This window comes from Bubalus kerabau, chromosome 13, assembly GCF_029407905.1.
Source record: "Bubalus kerabau isolate K-KA32 ecotype Philippines breed swamp buffalo chromosome 13, PCC_UOA_SB_1v2, whole genome shotgun sequence".
NCBI lineage: Eukaryota > Metazoa > Chordata > Mammalia > Artiodactyla > Bovidae > Bubalus > Bubalus kerabau.
In genome coordinates this window covers 18,339,800-18,354,546 of record NC_073636.1, presented here as the reverse complement: position 1 = coordinate 18,354,546, position 14,747 = coordinate 18,339,800, and the positions used below count along the sequence as shown (strand labels likewise).

The window sequence follows — 14,747 nt, the reverse complement described above, 5'->3', positions numbered from 1 at the left end:
CTGACCACAATGACCCATCCTTCCAGCTGGCTTGTTTTGGCCACTCCCATTACAGCTAAATGTTCTCCAAACCTAGGTAACCAGCTCTGCAGGAGGGCCACGTGAATGAGCAGACTGCTTCTGCCACCATCACCAATTTCAGACTCAGGCTGCCTGGAAATCCCATTATATTCTTCTAAGGAACTCACTCTTGGATTCTTAGCAATGCCCTTGTTAAACTTTCTCCAGCTCCCTAAATCTATGACATGATAACTTCCTATCAACCCCCTCCCCCAGCAGATGATCCTACTTCTTTTTTTACTTTACAAAGAAAATAGAGGCTTCAGATATTATTTTACACAATCTCATGGATGAGAAAACAATCCTGGACATGGTCCCCATGGTCCTAACCTGGCTTGTCCCTACTGATCTTTCTTCAGTAGCCCTGCCTCACACCAGCGCTCCCAGGATGCCAGTCTCACTGGTTTACACTTCATTTCTAATCCCTTCTGCCCCTCTCCCACCCCCAACCCAGCCCATCAGCAATGCTGCAGGTTCTGGTTTCATACTGTATCTTGGATCCAAACTCTTCTCATCATCCCCACTGTTCAAATCCTGATCAAAGCTACCATCATCCTTCACCTGGATAGTCCCCACAGCCTCCTAAATGTCCTCTTACTGCTTTTCCTCTTGTCCTGTCTGACTGAGCTTCCAATCACGGGCCAGCACGATGGCACACGGCAGAAATCAAATCACTTGCTAAAAACCTTCCAATATCTCCCCGCTACAATTAGAATAAAACCCAACGTCCTCAAGGCTGACTCCCAGTCCTGCTTGGTCTGGCGCCTGCCTACCTCTCTGTCCCCAGCCTTTACCACTGCCCGACTCTTTCGCCATATTCCAGTTACCCTGCCATTTTAACCCTCTCCGTTCCTTCCTCAAGACCTGTTCTTGCTTTCTTCACTATGAATGCTTTTCCAAGTCTCTGAATGGCTGCCCCTTTCCATTATTTTGCAGAGGTGTTCCTTAACCTCTTTTGCCAGGAAAGTCACTCTGCTGCTTGGCTCCACCTCTTTACCCAGTACTGAGACTGTTCAGAACCTCCCACTGGCTGCCCATCACTCAGAGCAAGACCCCTACTAGACCAGAACAGTCCCTTCCTTGCTGTTTTTCTAACATCTTGAGTGCCGTCCTAACCCAAGGCTTTTGAATGTGCTTCTCCTTTTGCTTGGAATATTCTCATCCAAAAATCCACATGGACTGCTCTCTCATCCATTTCAGTTCAGTTCAGTCACTCAGTCGTGTCCGACTCTTTGCATGAATCGAAGCATGCCAGGCCTCCCTGTCCATCACCAACTCCCGGAGTTCACTGAAACTCATGTCCATCAAGTCAGTGATGCCATCCAGCCATCTCATGCTCTGTCATCCCCTTCTCCTCCTGCCTCCAACCCCTCCCAGCATCAGAGTCTTTTCCAATGAGTCAACTCTTTGCATGAGGTGGCCAAAGTACTGGAGTTTCAGCTTTAGCATCATTCCTTCCAATGAACACCCAGGACTGATCTCCTTTAGAATGGACTGGTTGGATCTCCTTGCAGTCCAAGGGACTTTAAAGAATCTTCTCCAATACCACAGTTCAAAAGCATCAGTTCTTTGGCGCTCAGCTTTCTTCACAGTCCAACTCTCACATCCATACATGACCACTGGAAAAACCATAGCCTTGACTAGACGGACCTTTGTTGGCAAAGTAATGTCTCTGCTTTTGAATATACTATCTAGGTTGGTCATAACTTTTCTTCCAAGGAGTAAGCATCTTTTAATTTCATGGCTGCAATCACCATCTGCAGTGATTTTGGAGCCCCCCCCAAAAAAAATCTGACACTGTTTCCACTGTTTCCCCATTTCCCATGAAGTGATGGGACCAGATGCCATGATCTTAGTTTTCTAGGTCTAGCTAAAGTGTCACTTAGCTAGATCTTCCTTGATGACACTAATTAATACAGCACCTCCATCCCCACTCTATTCCTCCCCTTTTAATTGCTGTCAAAATGCTGACATTACTTGACATGTTAAATATTAATTTGTATATTGTCTGTTTTCTCCCAACTAGAATGTACCTTCCATGAGAGCAGGAATTACTCTCATCACTACTGTTTTGCTTGTTCTTAGAAGGGTAGGTGGTATACAGTTTCTCCTTAAGTATTCAATGGCTGAACTATCTGAAATTTCCTAATGAATTTATGGGTCTAATTTATGCCATCAGGTCTCCACCACCTTCCTCACAGATCCAGCTGTAGAACGACAGAGGAGGTGACTTCAACCACATTTCCAAATCTGGGTTTAACTGCTGTGTTTTCAGATTTCACCCACTTTCCCTCTGGAGATTCTACTTTGAAAAGTCACCGGATTCTTTCCAGTTAGTCCTTTGAGATTACAAATCCTGCGGCTAAGAGTGGCCTGGCCCGTGCGCATCACTGTCTATCTGTAGCCCATTCTTAGTATGTGTTAAATTAGATCTTAGATCGCTGGGTCAAAGGGTCACTGCAGATGTAAGTTAAATCTCTGTGGCCGAATCCCCGTGCACAAGGTTTTCGCTATTTTGGATTTCCAAAGCTATATGGGAGAGGCCACAGTCTCGCCCGCCAACTGAGTGTCATTATTAGTCTTTAGGGGGTTGCCAACCCGATAATCAAGACACTGACCCTGCGGAGCGCACCCTTCCCCGCCCCAGCTCTACCACGGAGACCGCCCAACCGCGGGCGGCGCGCGGCCTGCAAGCAGGGCCTTGCACAACTGGCCCGAAAAGAGGAAGCCCCAAAAGGGCTGAAGTCGACACTTACGAACACCGCTGCAAAAGAAACCGGCTTCTGGGGCTTTGGTGGAACCGCCGTTTGGGCCCCAATCCCTTGGCCGGTAATAGAAACACCGAGGCGACAATCCAGAGAACGCCTCCGAGAGGGGAGGGCCCGCGACGCAGGTAGGGGAGGGTGAGAGGAAGGCGCAGCTTCCCCCCGCTTTCAACCCAAGTTGTGGTCTTCTTTGGGGAGGGGGCGAGAGGAGGAGGAAGGGGGAGCTGGGCCGTGGGAGGTGGGGAGGGGGAGGGGTAAGATGCGCGGAGGCACAGAGCCTTCGAGTCGGAAAAAGCAGCCCCGGGGCTTCAGGCGTCTGTATCCGCGTCCGTGGGTGTTTCCCACCAGGCGCCCTCCTCGCACCTCCATGCGGAGCCGCGCGCCGAGCGCCCCACGTCTGCGCGCCGCGAGGGCCGGGCCGGGCTGACACCACTTCCTCCCCAGCCGCCGACCCGAGCCGGGGCGCAGCCCGCGCTTCGCGAAGCCTCCCGGCCGCCGCCCCGAAGCTGCCCCGCGCACGAGTCTCCGCCAAGTGCCCGCGCGCCCCGAGCAGCCGTCGAGGTAAGTGGCGCCGGCCCTCCTGCCCCGGGGGCCCTGGGAGCCGCACCCAGGCCGCCCCCGGCCCCCCGACTCCCCGCCCCGGGATGTCTCCCGACCAGGGTCGTGCCCGAGGCCGGGCCCGGTGAACGCGCGGCTCCGCTGAGCCCTGGAGGGCGATCCCCTCCGCCGACCCCTGCCCTTGACCCAGCTCCGCGGGGTTTGAGGCTGGGGTTCGCCTTCCCCGAGTTGGGTTTCGTCAGATTTGACTGATTTCCTGCCCAGAAAATTGCTCCAAAGTCAGACGGGGAACCGGTGCACCCTCTCCTGTCCAGCAGGTCCGGGAGCCCCAGCCTGACCGGAGCTGAAGGGCTTCCAGGGGCATTTCAGGCGGCATTGCAGGGGGCATTTCCAAGGGCATTTCCGGGGGCATTTCCGGGCGCCGTGCATTGAGTGCAGGTCATGTGAGAATTTGAGAGTGACGGTCACAAGTCTGTCGCGTCTTAGTGTTTCTTTCCTTGAAAACTTTCAGACGGCTGTTTCTTCTTTTTAAAAATAACTTTGCCTCCGAATTATTGCCCTTTTCGCTTTAAAATAGCAGAGAAGAACGAGCTGGACACCAGGCACAGGTGTTGTAATTTCGTTTGGAATGAATATCCAGAGCGCCCTTTTAGAAGCACGAAGCAAATTAACCAGGATGTCGTTATATACAGGAGGATCTCGGGGCAGGGGTCCCCCAGAATACCTCATCCAAGCGCACCCCTTATCTTCCTTCAGGGAAGGTGTTTTTCATCATTCAGACCGTTGTGGAACGCTAAATGTGTTTGTTCCTGGTGCTACTCACTGCAAAGCGGTTCAAAAATAACTTTAAATGCAATTGTTATAGAAAGAAATGGAGTATCAGCAGAAGTAACATACAGAAAAGGCTCAGGGGTTTATTACTGCTCAGGTATACTGTGGTTTAAACAAAGGTGAGAGTACTAACTACTACTGATTTTAAAGTCTAGGCCTCCGAATGGAGGTTTCCAGGCCTTTGTCTCTTTGAGTAAACCTCAGGGTCAATTTTCTCTCTGGCCCGAATACTGAAATACTGGGACAGCCCATGGGCAGCCTTACAGTAATGCTGGCTAGCAAAATTAACAGAGAATCTACTAGGAAATTTCTGTAATGTCTTCATGGTGTTTCCTGTCTGCTCAACGTATTGTGAAAGGTCTAAGAAATTTAATGTCATCTTCAGATTCTGAGCCACCAGGGAATCAGATGGTAAAGAGTCTGCATGCAAGGTGGGAGACCTGGGTTTGTTCCCTGGGTTGGGAAGATCCCCTGGAGAAGAAAATGGCAACCCACTCCAGTATCCTTGCCTGGAGAATCCCATGGACAGAGGAGCCTGGCAGGCTACAGTCCACGGGGTCGCAAAGAGTAGGACACGACTGAGCAACTTCACTTTCTTTCCGATTCTTAGTCATTTTCACATTATTACTGATATTTATATCTTTCCTGGATATTTGGGAGACTTGGGTTCTTTTCCGGACCTGCCTTTAGCTAGAGAAAAAATGATGTTAATTAAGTTGCTTTGATCTCTCTAACCTTATCAGTAATGATTATTGGCCTACCTGATATCTACCATCAAAATAGCAGTTGAGGAATTTCCAGAATTCTTTGAATCTGTCCTGTCTTGAATGCTGACAAAGAATGGCTGATCACTAACAAAAAAGAATGGAGAAAATGATGATAACAGATGTTGTCAAATCTTTTGAGGTCTTTTGTTTCTGAGAAGTTCCTCAAGAAACAGTGGATTCCTGGCCTACATGTAAGAAGGCGCATTTCCATTCTATTGAAAAACTTCAATAGGAAATTGATGAGCCCAAGGTTGGGTAGGTCTATATAATCGATTTCAAATTTTTTCAAGTGTTAATTCTCAGGAAATATAACTTTGTAATATGGATTACTTATGACTCAGTTTCTTTAAATCTTAAGCACTGCTTACTAGGTTTTGTTTCTTGGTGGCTCAGATGGTAAAAAAATCTGCCTGCAATGCAGGAGACCCACGTTCGATCCCTGTGATGGGAAGATCCTCTGGCGAAGGGAATGGCAACCCACCCCAGTATTCTTGCCTGGAAAATTTCATGGACAGAGGAGCCTGGCAGGCTACAGTCCATGGAGTTGCAAAGAATTGGACATGATCAAGCAACTAACACTTAACACTAAATTTTGTAGTGTCTATTAAATCTTTTGTATTTTTTATATCCTGAGAATGTATACCAATCACCTACTATTTTTTGACTTTTTTCAATTACAAATTAAAAGTTCTAGATATCTTTATATTACTATTAGAATGAACTGATCATAAAATGCATTGCCGGGACTTGATTAAGTGGTCCAATAATTAAGACTTTGCTTTCCAATGCAGGGCATACCAGTTCCATTCCTGGTCAGGTAGCTAAGATCCCACATGCCTTGCAGCCAAAAAACCAAAACATAAAACAGAAGCAGTATTGTAACAAATTCAGTACTTTAAAAATGGCTCACATAAAAAGCCTTTTAAAAATGCATCGCCGAAAATGCCTATATTTAATATACCACTTCCAATTTCTTTAAACCATCCCACTTTCACAAACATGATTTTAATTTACTTCTAATCCTCTTCAGTGTTAATTATTTTTATACTCAATACCTTTTAGTAGTGCAGAAGCTTGTAGTAAATTGTGTGCCATAGTCTGTCACACCAAAACATTTACAGTTGCACTGCATCCCCATCACCTAGCCAAATTCCTTGCACCATAGTTGGGACTCAAATAATATTTACTAAATGTCCAGCGATATTAGTTCCACTTCTGGGTGGTACCATCAATCCGTCTAAGCCCTGAGACCCAGCTGGCCCCCCACCAACCCTGACGCTTGAGCAGGCAGAGCTGTAGCATCGCCCCAAGGCACCACACCTTCTCAGCTCCTGTTCTAAAGCTTGAATTCCCGACACCATTTCCAAACATTTTCTAAACATCATCTATGCACTTGAATCACCAAGAATCATATTATAAGAGCTAGTCTTTCTTCTCTGTCAACTCAGTTTCCTCTTTATCACCAACTGGTCATCATAAACAGTTATTATATTTATTGAGCTTATATTTTGTACCAGACCCTGTGTTAACTAACGTGGATGTGTTATTTCAGTAAGCTTCACATGCTGGGTTTATGGGGCTTCCCCGGTGGCGCTGTTTCCCGCCTGCCAGTGAAGGAAGCATAATGAGGCTTGGGTTCTATCTCTGGGTCAGGAAGATCTCTGGAGGAGGGCATGGCAACCCACTCCAGTATTCTTGCCTGGAGAATCGCATGGACAGAGGAGCCTGGCGGGCTACGGTCCATAGGGTCACAAAGAGTTGGACACGACTGAAGCAACTTAGCGTACCTGCATGCACGCACGTGGGCTTATACCACTATTAACCCTTTATCATTGAGGAAATGAAAGTGCAGAGAGGTTAAGAAGCTTACCCAGGGAGTGAGAAGCAGAGCTGACCTTTGAACTGAGTCAGTATGACACCAGCACTGGAGGTGCTATACCAAGGGCAAGGGCAAGGCCTTAAGTGGTGAAGAAGAACAGGAGGCCTTACCTCAGTGAAGTTCGAGTTTAGTAGGGGAGACATAAATGGGCAATTACAGCCCCACACACGACCAAGGCCCTGTGCTGTGGGAGCACCCATCAGATTCCTACACCGCACGGGGCTCAGGGAGGATGAAGGAAGGTAGGCCCAGCAAAGAACATGCCTGTTTAGAGTGGGAAAACATGTCTTGCGAAAAAATAATCTTCTTTAGCAGCAACCATTTGATTTAATTTTTGGCTGTGTTGCATAGTATGTGGGGTCTTAGTTCCCTCACCAGGGATTGAATCCACACCCTTTGCATTGGAACCATGGAGTCTTAACCACTAGACCACCAGGGAAGTCCCCGTGTGGTTTCCTTTTTAGCTTTATTATATTTCCAATCCTCTTGATAATGGGCTGTGTTAAATCAATGAATAGTGAGTAGCTTTTTTTTTTTCCTACTTCTGCTGGGGATCCTTCTGATTTGATCTCATATCACAGACTCATCAGTGAAATGGCTGCAGGCTGGGAGTGGGGATAAATGCTATAAATCGGGGATAAATCACACAATAGTTACGTTTACACAAACTGGCCAGAAGATTTATGTCCATAGATCATGTCAAACTGGAGGGAAAATACAGAGTGATAGAACAAGCAAACACTAGATTTATTTTCCCTTTTTCACTATGAAACATTCCATAAATACAGTAGATGATGTAAGATAATACGTGAGTGTGTGAAAGTCCCTTAGTTGTGTCCGACTCTTTGCGACCCCATGCACTATACAGTCTGTGGAATTCCGCAGGCCAGAATACTGGAGTGGGTAGCCTTTCCTTTCTCCAGGGGATCTTCCCAACCCAGGGATCGAACCCAGGTCTCCTGCATAGCAGATGGATTCTTCACCAGCTGAGCCACAAGGCAAGCCCATACATATTATTACAGCAAATAATAATAAAACTGACATCAGGATACCTATCATCTAGCTTAAGAAGTAAAATAATATTAGTACCTCTGACTTCCTCTCAATAGCATTACCCTTTTTTCTTGATGGACTTCCCTGGTGGCTCAGATGGTAAAGCGTCTGCCTACAATGCGGGAGACCTGGGTTCAATCCCTGGGTTGGGAAGATCTCCTTGAGAAGGAAATGGCAACCCACTCCAGTACTCTTGCCTGGAAAAGCCCATGGACAGAGGAGCCTGTTAGGCTACAGTCCGTGGGGTCGCAGAGTCGGATACGACTGAGCGACTTCACTTCACTTTTTCTTGATAGAGGTCATCATTATTCTGACTGTGCTGATTATTTGAAAAGGATTTAGAAAGCAGATAAATGCATTTACAAAGATCTCAAACTGGGAATTAGAGTATATTCACACTTGGGAAACTGAAATTATTTTTTAATATTTATTTGTTATTAGTTTATTTATTTGGCTGCACGGGGTCTCACTTGCAGCATCCGGGATCTACTTCCCTGACTAGGGATGTAACTTGGGCTCCCTGCATTGTGAACGCAGAATCTTAGCCACTGTGATTGCTTGACAAAAAGCTGGATAAAGTCAGAAATCTATTAAGAAGCTTTGGGAATCGGCATATATTTTAATGGTAGAGCCAACAGGATTTCCTGGCAAAGTGGATGTGGGATTTCAGAGAAAGAGGAACCAAAGATGTCTTGAAAGTTCTTGACCCAAACAATGGGAAGGATGGAACTGGCATCAACCACGTGGGCAGTTTAGAGGGGAAGCTGTGACAAGTTGAGTTTTGGGGAGGGAGGCTTCAGAGGGAGGGGACATATGTATACATATAGTTGATTCATGTTGTGGTACAGCAGAAACTACAACATTGGAAAGGAATTATACTCCAATTAAAAATAAAGTGAAAAATCTGGAAAAAAAAAGTTTTGGACATGGATATGAAATGTCAGCTGGTAATCACTACATGCTTATTACATAAAAGGATACAGTCATTCAGCCTAAGTAACTTTTGGGGAAGGTACTATCATTAATTCTCATTGTACAGATTAGAAATGACAGTTTAGAGAGTTTTAAGAATTTTACCCAAGATTACATTTTAAGAACTGGGATGTAAAACTAGCTCTTTAGGATCCTAATGCTTTAAACTCTTCTTTTGAAACTTGCTGAAAGAATTGTAGTCAGCCAATCAGTAATATTTCATGCCCTTGAAACTCAAGACAGTGCGAGTCCTTTTTAATAAATGAGAGAGCTGGAAATGAATATTGAAAAGCCCCATATTTATACATGAATTCACAACCAGTGACATGGGCCTTGTAAAAGGTTTCCGTGATTCTGAGGGTTTTTGGAACTTATTTATTTATTTGGCTGTGTTGGGTCTTAGTTGCGGCACATTGGATCTTCACTGGGGCACAGAGACGTCTCTCTAATTGTGGCTCATGGGCTTAGTTGCCCTGTGCCATGTGGGATCTTAATTTTCAGACCAGGGATTGAACCCACGTCTCCTGCTCTGAAAGGTGGATTTTTAACCACTGGACCATTAGGGAAGTCACCTCTAAGATTATGAGTTTAACATCAGGATTCTGAGGAAGGGAAGATAACGGCCCTTTGCACAAAGGAGGTTTTTGTGCCCCGAGGTTAAGATACTTATATTTTCAAAATCTAAAACCAGATGGATTTTAAATGGATGCACGAGTTAGAGCAGGACCAAGAGTTCACTAGCAGCTGTTGAAGAGTGGTAGGTAACATTGCCGTGACATTGGAAGTGGCTTCTAGGAAGTAACTACTGTAGAGATCAAGATAGCTGACATTTCATTTGTTTTGGCTACAGTAGGTGTCAGGGCAGTATAATTATGACATAGTACACTTAGTGGAATTCTGCTTACTTCATTGTCTGCATCATAGTTCATGTCGTAGACTTATTTTTTTCCCCCACAAGTGAAAGTCTGTTTTTCAGTTAAGTGCATTATTAGAATTTCATCTCAAAAAGAAAAGAATGAACAAATCAGTTATGTGACAGAAAAAAATACCACAAAATCTTTTTCAGGCAGTTTACAGAATGATCTCAATTCAGTGAGCTGACTAAATGAATTTGTCTAAGGCTACTGTATTTATGGTATTAACGAACTCTTTCATCTCTGCTGATAACATAAAATTCCAAGTTGATGGGTCAATGAACTGATGAAGTTTGGGATGTAGCATTAAAAAAATCATTTATTTTATTATTTTTTAAGGGGAATGACTCCCTTCTAGTTAAATCCCTAAATGATATGACTTAGCAAGTCAAGACTGTTTCTTAGCAAATCAAGACTATTTGTTGACTGACATGGTACTTAAATTTCTGCCATTGTATGTGGCAAACAGAAATGAAGTGGCCTGGGCCCGGGACGTGGGTAAGTGCAGTGCGATGCTGTGAGCAAGCGGCTCCCAAGATTGCCATAGAAGAGAAAGGCTGAAACGTCCAGGGAGCTCACTGCCCTGACCATCAGAGCAGAAAAGTGCCCCTCATTCGAGATTCACAGAAGGGACCTCTGTGCTTACATGCACACTCAAGTTCAATGACACTCTGCTGAACACGCTGACACTGGAACTTTTTCTCCAGTCTTCTATCTGTCGAGGGCTGATCATGTGCCAGACAGAGTAGAAGGTGTAAAACAAAATAAAATATGGCACCAAAGCTCCAGAAGCTTCTGGTCTAGTGGGAGACCCAGGCCTGCAAATAAACACATTCCAGTTTGTGATGAGCATAAGACGGTGATGGGAGTGATTATAGGGAAGACATAGTATGGGGGGAACCAAAGGCATTTTGAAGGATAAAGATATTTCCAGGAGGCCCAGTGGAAGAAAGCTACCTCAGGCACTACATGCATGAAATTGTTCGGCAGAGCTGGAGCATACAGGGCAGGGGGAAAGGAAATGGGGAGATTTGGGTTTAACTCTTAGTGCATAGTACTCAGATCACATTTATGTGGTACAATCCCCACAGTCTACCACCTTTGAGTCAAAATGCTTAGCACTTGTAAAAACAGAAAACTCTGGTTCTCTGGAACCCTGTCCAACACAAGTATAATGCAAGCGACATAGATTATTTTTATTTATTTTGCCACGCCATGCAGCATGAAGGATCTTAGTTCCCTGACCAGGGATCGAACCCATGCCCCCTGCAGTGAAAGTGCAGCATCCTAACCGTTGGACTGCCAGGAAAGTCCCCACATAAATAACTTTACATTTTCAAGAAGCCACACTAGAAACAGTCAAAGAGAAACACAGGGTGTTAATTTAGTAATCTATTTTATTTAGTATGTATGTATCCAAAATGACCATTTAATGAATTAATATTAATTATACTAAATTACAGTAAATGTAAGTCATATTGAAATTGTGGATCAATTCTTTTTCTTTCTTCAAACGAAATCTTCCAAATCCAGCGTGTCTTACACTGAGAGCACATTTCAGTTTGGATGAGCCACAATTCAAGTGCTCAGTGGCCACCTGTGGCTAGTGGCTACTGAACTGGATGGAGCAGCTCTAGGTAATTGCACGAATACTGTATCCTAACTAAGTGTTGACGGTTCGGCTGTTTGGAGGATACTAGACGCCTTATGAAGAAAACTAAGGGCAAAAAGAAACAAAAAGCATTTTCTGTTACTGTGGGGTGTGTCCTTGGAACCAGATTTTAATGCATAGCTCAGCCTACACCCAAAATGCTTCATTAGCCCTCTAAGCAACAAAAACAACAACAAATTGCCATGCCTTACTTTTTATTCTTTATCGTCCCCTCTGCCCACCCTCCCATCCTCACCCTTATTTTTTTGGATTCTTCTTAAAAGTAACAGGGACTGAAAAAAGAGTGGAAGTAAAACGTAGAGCAGGATACCTTAAACCCACATCCGGCAAATAAGATCAGTTGCCCTAGGCAACGGTGGTTGTCAACTCTTTTTTTTTCTCTCTTTAGCTTTCATCTGCTAGCTCACAAGCATAACACACCCTCACAACAGCAGCTCTCTTTGTGATGGTCTTCAACTCCAAAAATACACCTCCCTTCCAGGGTGGAGAAGGCAATGGCAACCCCACTCCAGTACCCTTGCCTGGAAAATCCCATGGACGGAGGAGCCTGGTGGGCTACCGTCCATGGGGTTGCAAAGAGTCGGACACGACTGAGTGACTTCACTTCACTTTCAGGGTGGAAGGTAGTGATAAGATCTGGATTGTGGAGTTGTACAAGTGCCATGGGTACAGTTTGAAAAAGCTTTAGGGAGATTCCAGATGCAGTTCCTCTATAGTTCAGAATGGTTAAGAATCTCTGTCCTAGGGATTTCCCTGGTGGTCTAGTGAGGAATTAAGAACTCACATGCTGTGTGGCATGGCCAAAAAAAAAAACAAACATAACAATCTCTGTCCTAGAAACACAACTTACAGATGTCCTTTCCAGTAGCTTGGTATTTTAAAACTGTGCCTAGTCTATGGGAAAATGGCAGTTCGGGTACACAAAAATGCAACAGGTAGAAGTAAGCAAGTCCTGCTTGGGACTTGGGAACTGGTACGTGGTGTGTGAGTAAGTGATGGACACTTGTTTCCACCTGTGGTTTTAGATCCCCTGGAGAAGGAAATGGCACCCCACTCCAGTATTCTTGCCTAGGGAAACCCCATGGACAGAGGAGCCTGGCGGGCTACGGTCCATAGGGTCGCAAAGAGTCAGACTCAACAGTACACAGTAGTTTTTAGCACATGGTGGTTTTAGAGGGAGATACAGTAACAAAAATGATGATGGTGGGGATAATAATAATGGCTTAGTATAGTATATCAGACACCATACCAAGGACTCAGGTTAAATCACTTAGCCGGGATCACCCAACAGCTGAATACATTTACTGAGTACGTGATGTGTGTCACAGGCTTGGATGAAAATACAAGATTTTCTGCCTAACCTCAGTGTGGTGTGAAAGACAGTCACAAACTCAGTTGCATTCAAACTGGACAAACAGATACTGTAACAGCAGCATTAGCAAAATAGCTGCCAAATTCTACCTGTTAATGATCACCGTCAGTCTGTGTCTTCAGAAGGCCGTGTGGCATGATTGTGAACATGAGCTTTCGACTGAGACCTGGGCACAGTCCAGTCCTCCACTCACGTGAGCTTGTGCAAATTACTGTTTCTCCAGCCCTAAGTTTTATAACCTATAAAATTAGAATAATGTCACTACATCCTAAGATTGCTTTGAGAATTAAATGAGATCCTATATGCGTCTGATCTATAGTAATTGTCCCATATTTATAACTCCTACTATTCTTTTTTAAAGGTGCTAATACATGAACTGTTATCCATTGAGTTCCAATAGTTGAACTGTTATCCATCCGTAGCACTGTGCCAGGTACTGGGAGAGTTGAGTCAAAATGCTTAGGCACTTGTAAAAACAGAAGACTGTGGGTCTCTGGAGCCCTGTCCAATACAAATATAATACAAATAAAATGCTGCCCCTCTCAGCATAGCTGAAAAGATTTTTTGAAATCTTGGTTGTCGATTTATACTTTTATTGAAAGGCTAGAATAACATAAGAAGGTGGTATGACTTACTTGGCAGCTGAACAGCCTCTTTCTTGACTATGGGGCTGACAGGTTCTATAGATGGATGTGGTGATTGACAGAAGGCAGCTTTCCTGTTTGGTTTGGATAAAGATCATGTGTGTAAGTTTCAGCCCTCCTTGGGGGCTATTTGCTGAGGCCAGCAATATGCTGGCCTCCACTTATGCTGAAAGTGGAGCTCCTAAGAATTCGTAGTGCATTTCACTGAATGTGGGCATTTCTTTTCTCAACCCCTTCTAATGGAGGGAAGGATGGACGAATAGTTGGCTGATTGGACTGGAATCTCATGTGTGTTACAGAGCCCCAAACTTTCTGAGTCCCAAACTGCTTTATTTGTTTTTGTTTTCTTGGCTCAAGTCCTACCTTAAGAAGCTGTGAGCCAGTTCTCCCATAGTGTATAGGGCAAGGGTTCTTGCTGATTTTAGACCCAGGGCAGTTGCAGTTTCTCTTTGTTCCTTGTGACAGAGGAGTCGAATGGCCCATAGCATCAGTCCTTAATTACTCCAGTTTGTCCATTGACTTGCGTCTTTGCTGACCCCGAGTTTGGGCGTTTTCCTTGGCTCTGTGTTTGACAGCCCTCCTCCAGACCCACATTGGACCACTGCTTCCCTTGCTCTAGTGGTTCTTTATACAGTCCCTTCTCCTTAACATCTTCCAGAAATTCCTCAAGGTTTTTCATCTAGCAGCAGCATCCTTCCTTGCTTTCCAGACTGCTCTGGAGTCATTTCACTTGAATCGTAGGAAAGGATGTGTATTCCCTGCCCACTAACCAGAAGTTATCAGTGCATTTATTTTTTTAAGAATGATTTTATTTATTTTTGGCTGTGCTGGGTCTTCGTTGCTATGTGGGCTTTTTCTCTAGGTGCAGAGAGCAGGGGCTACTCTCTAGTTGCAGGGCGGCGGGGGCGGGTTTCTCACTGCAGTGGCTTCTCTTGTGGAGCATGGGCTCTAGGGCACACCGGCTTCAGGAGTTCTAGAGCTACTGGGCTCTAGAGCACAGCCTCAGTAGTTGTAGCGCAGGGACTTAGTTGTGGGATCTTCTCGGATCAGGGGTAGAAACTGTGTCTCCTGCACTGGCAGGCGGATTCTTCGCTACTGAGCCACCAGGGACGCCCCTATCAGTGTATTGAAGTGATTTGAATTATGTAGATCATGAAACTTACCACAATAAGTTTGATGAATATCCATCATCTCATATAGATATAAAATCTAAGTAATAATTTTTTTTTCCTTGTGATGAGAACTCTTAGGATTTACTCT

General features: G+C 44.9%; 1 protein-coding gene across 3 annotated transcripts in view; it reads left to right on the top strand.

The window, feature by feature from the left end:
• Positions 1-2,777: 2,777 nt before the first annotated feature.
• The window catches only part of APBB1IP (amyloid beta precursor protein binding family B member 1 interacting protein), a 75,444-nt gene continuing 63,474 nt past the window's right edge, over positions 2,778-14,747 (top strand). Inside the window, exons 1-2 of one of the 3 annotated variants that reach the window (XM_055543629.1) lie at positions 2,778-2,953; positions 3,270-3,386. The gene's annotated coding sequence lies outside the window, so the exon portion shown is untranslated. Of the gene's footprint in view, positions 2,954-3,100; positions 3,387-14,747 lie in introns of those variants that run through there. The other 2 variants (XM_055543628.1, XM_055543627.1) reach the window with 2 other exon arrangements.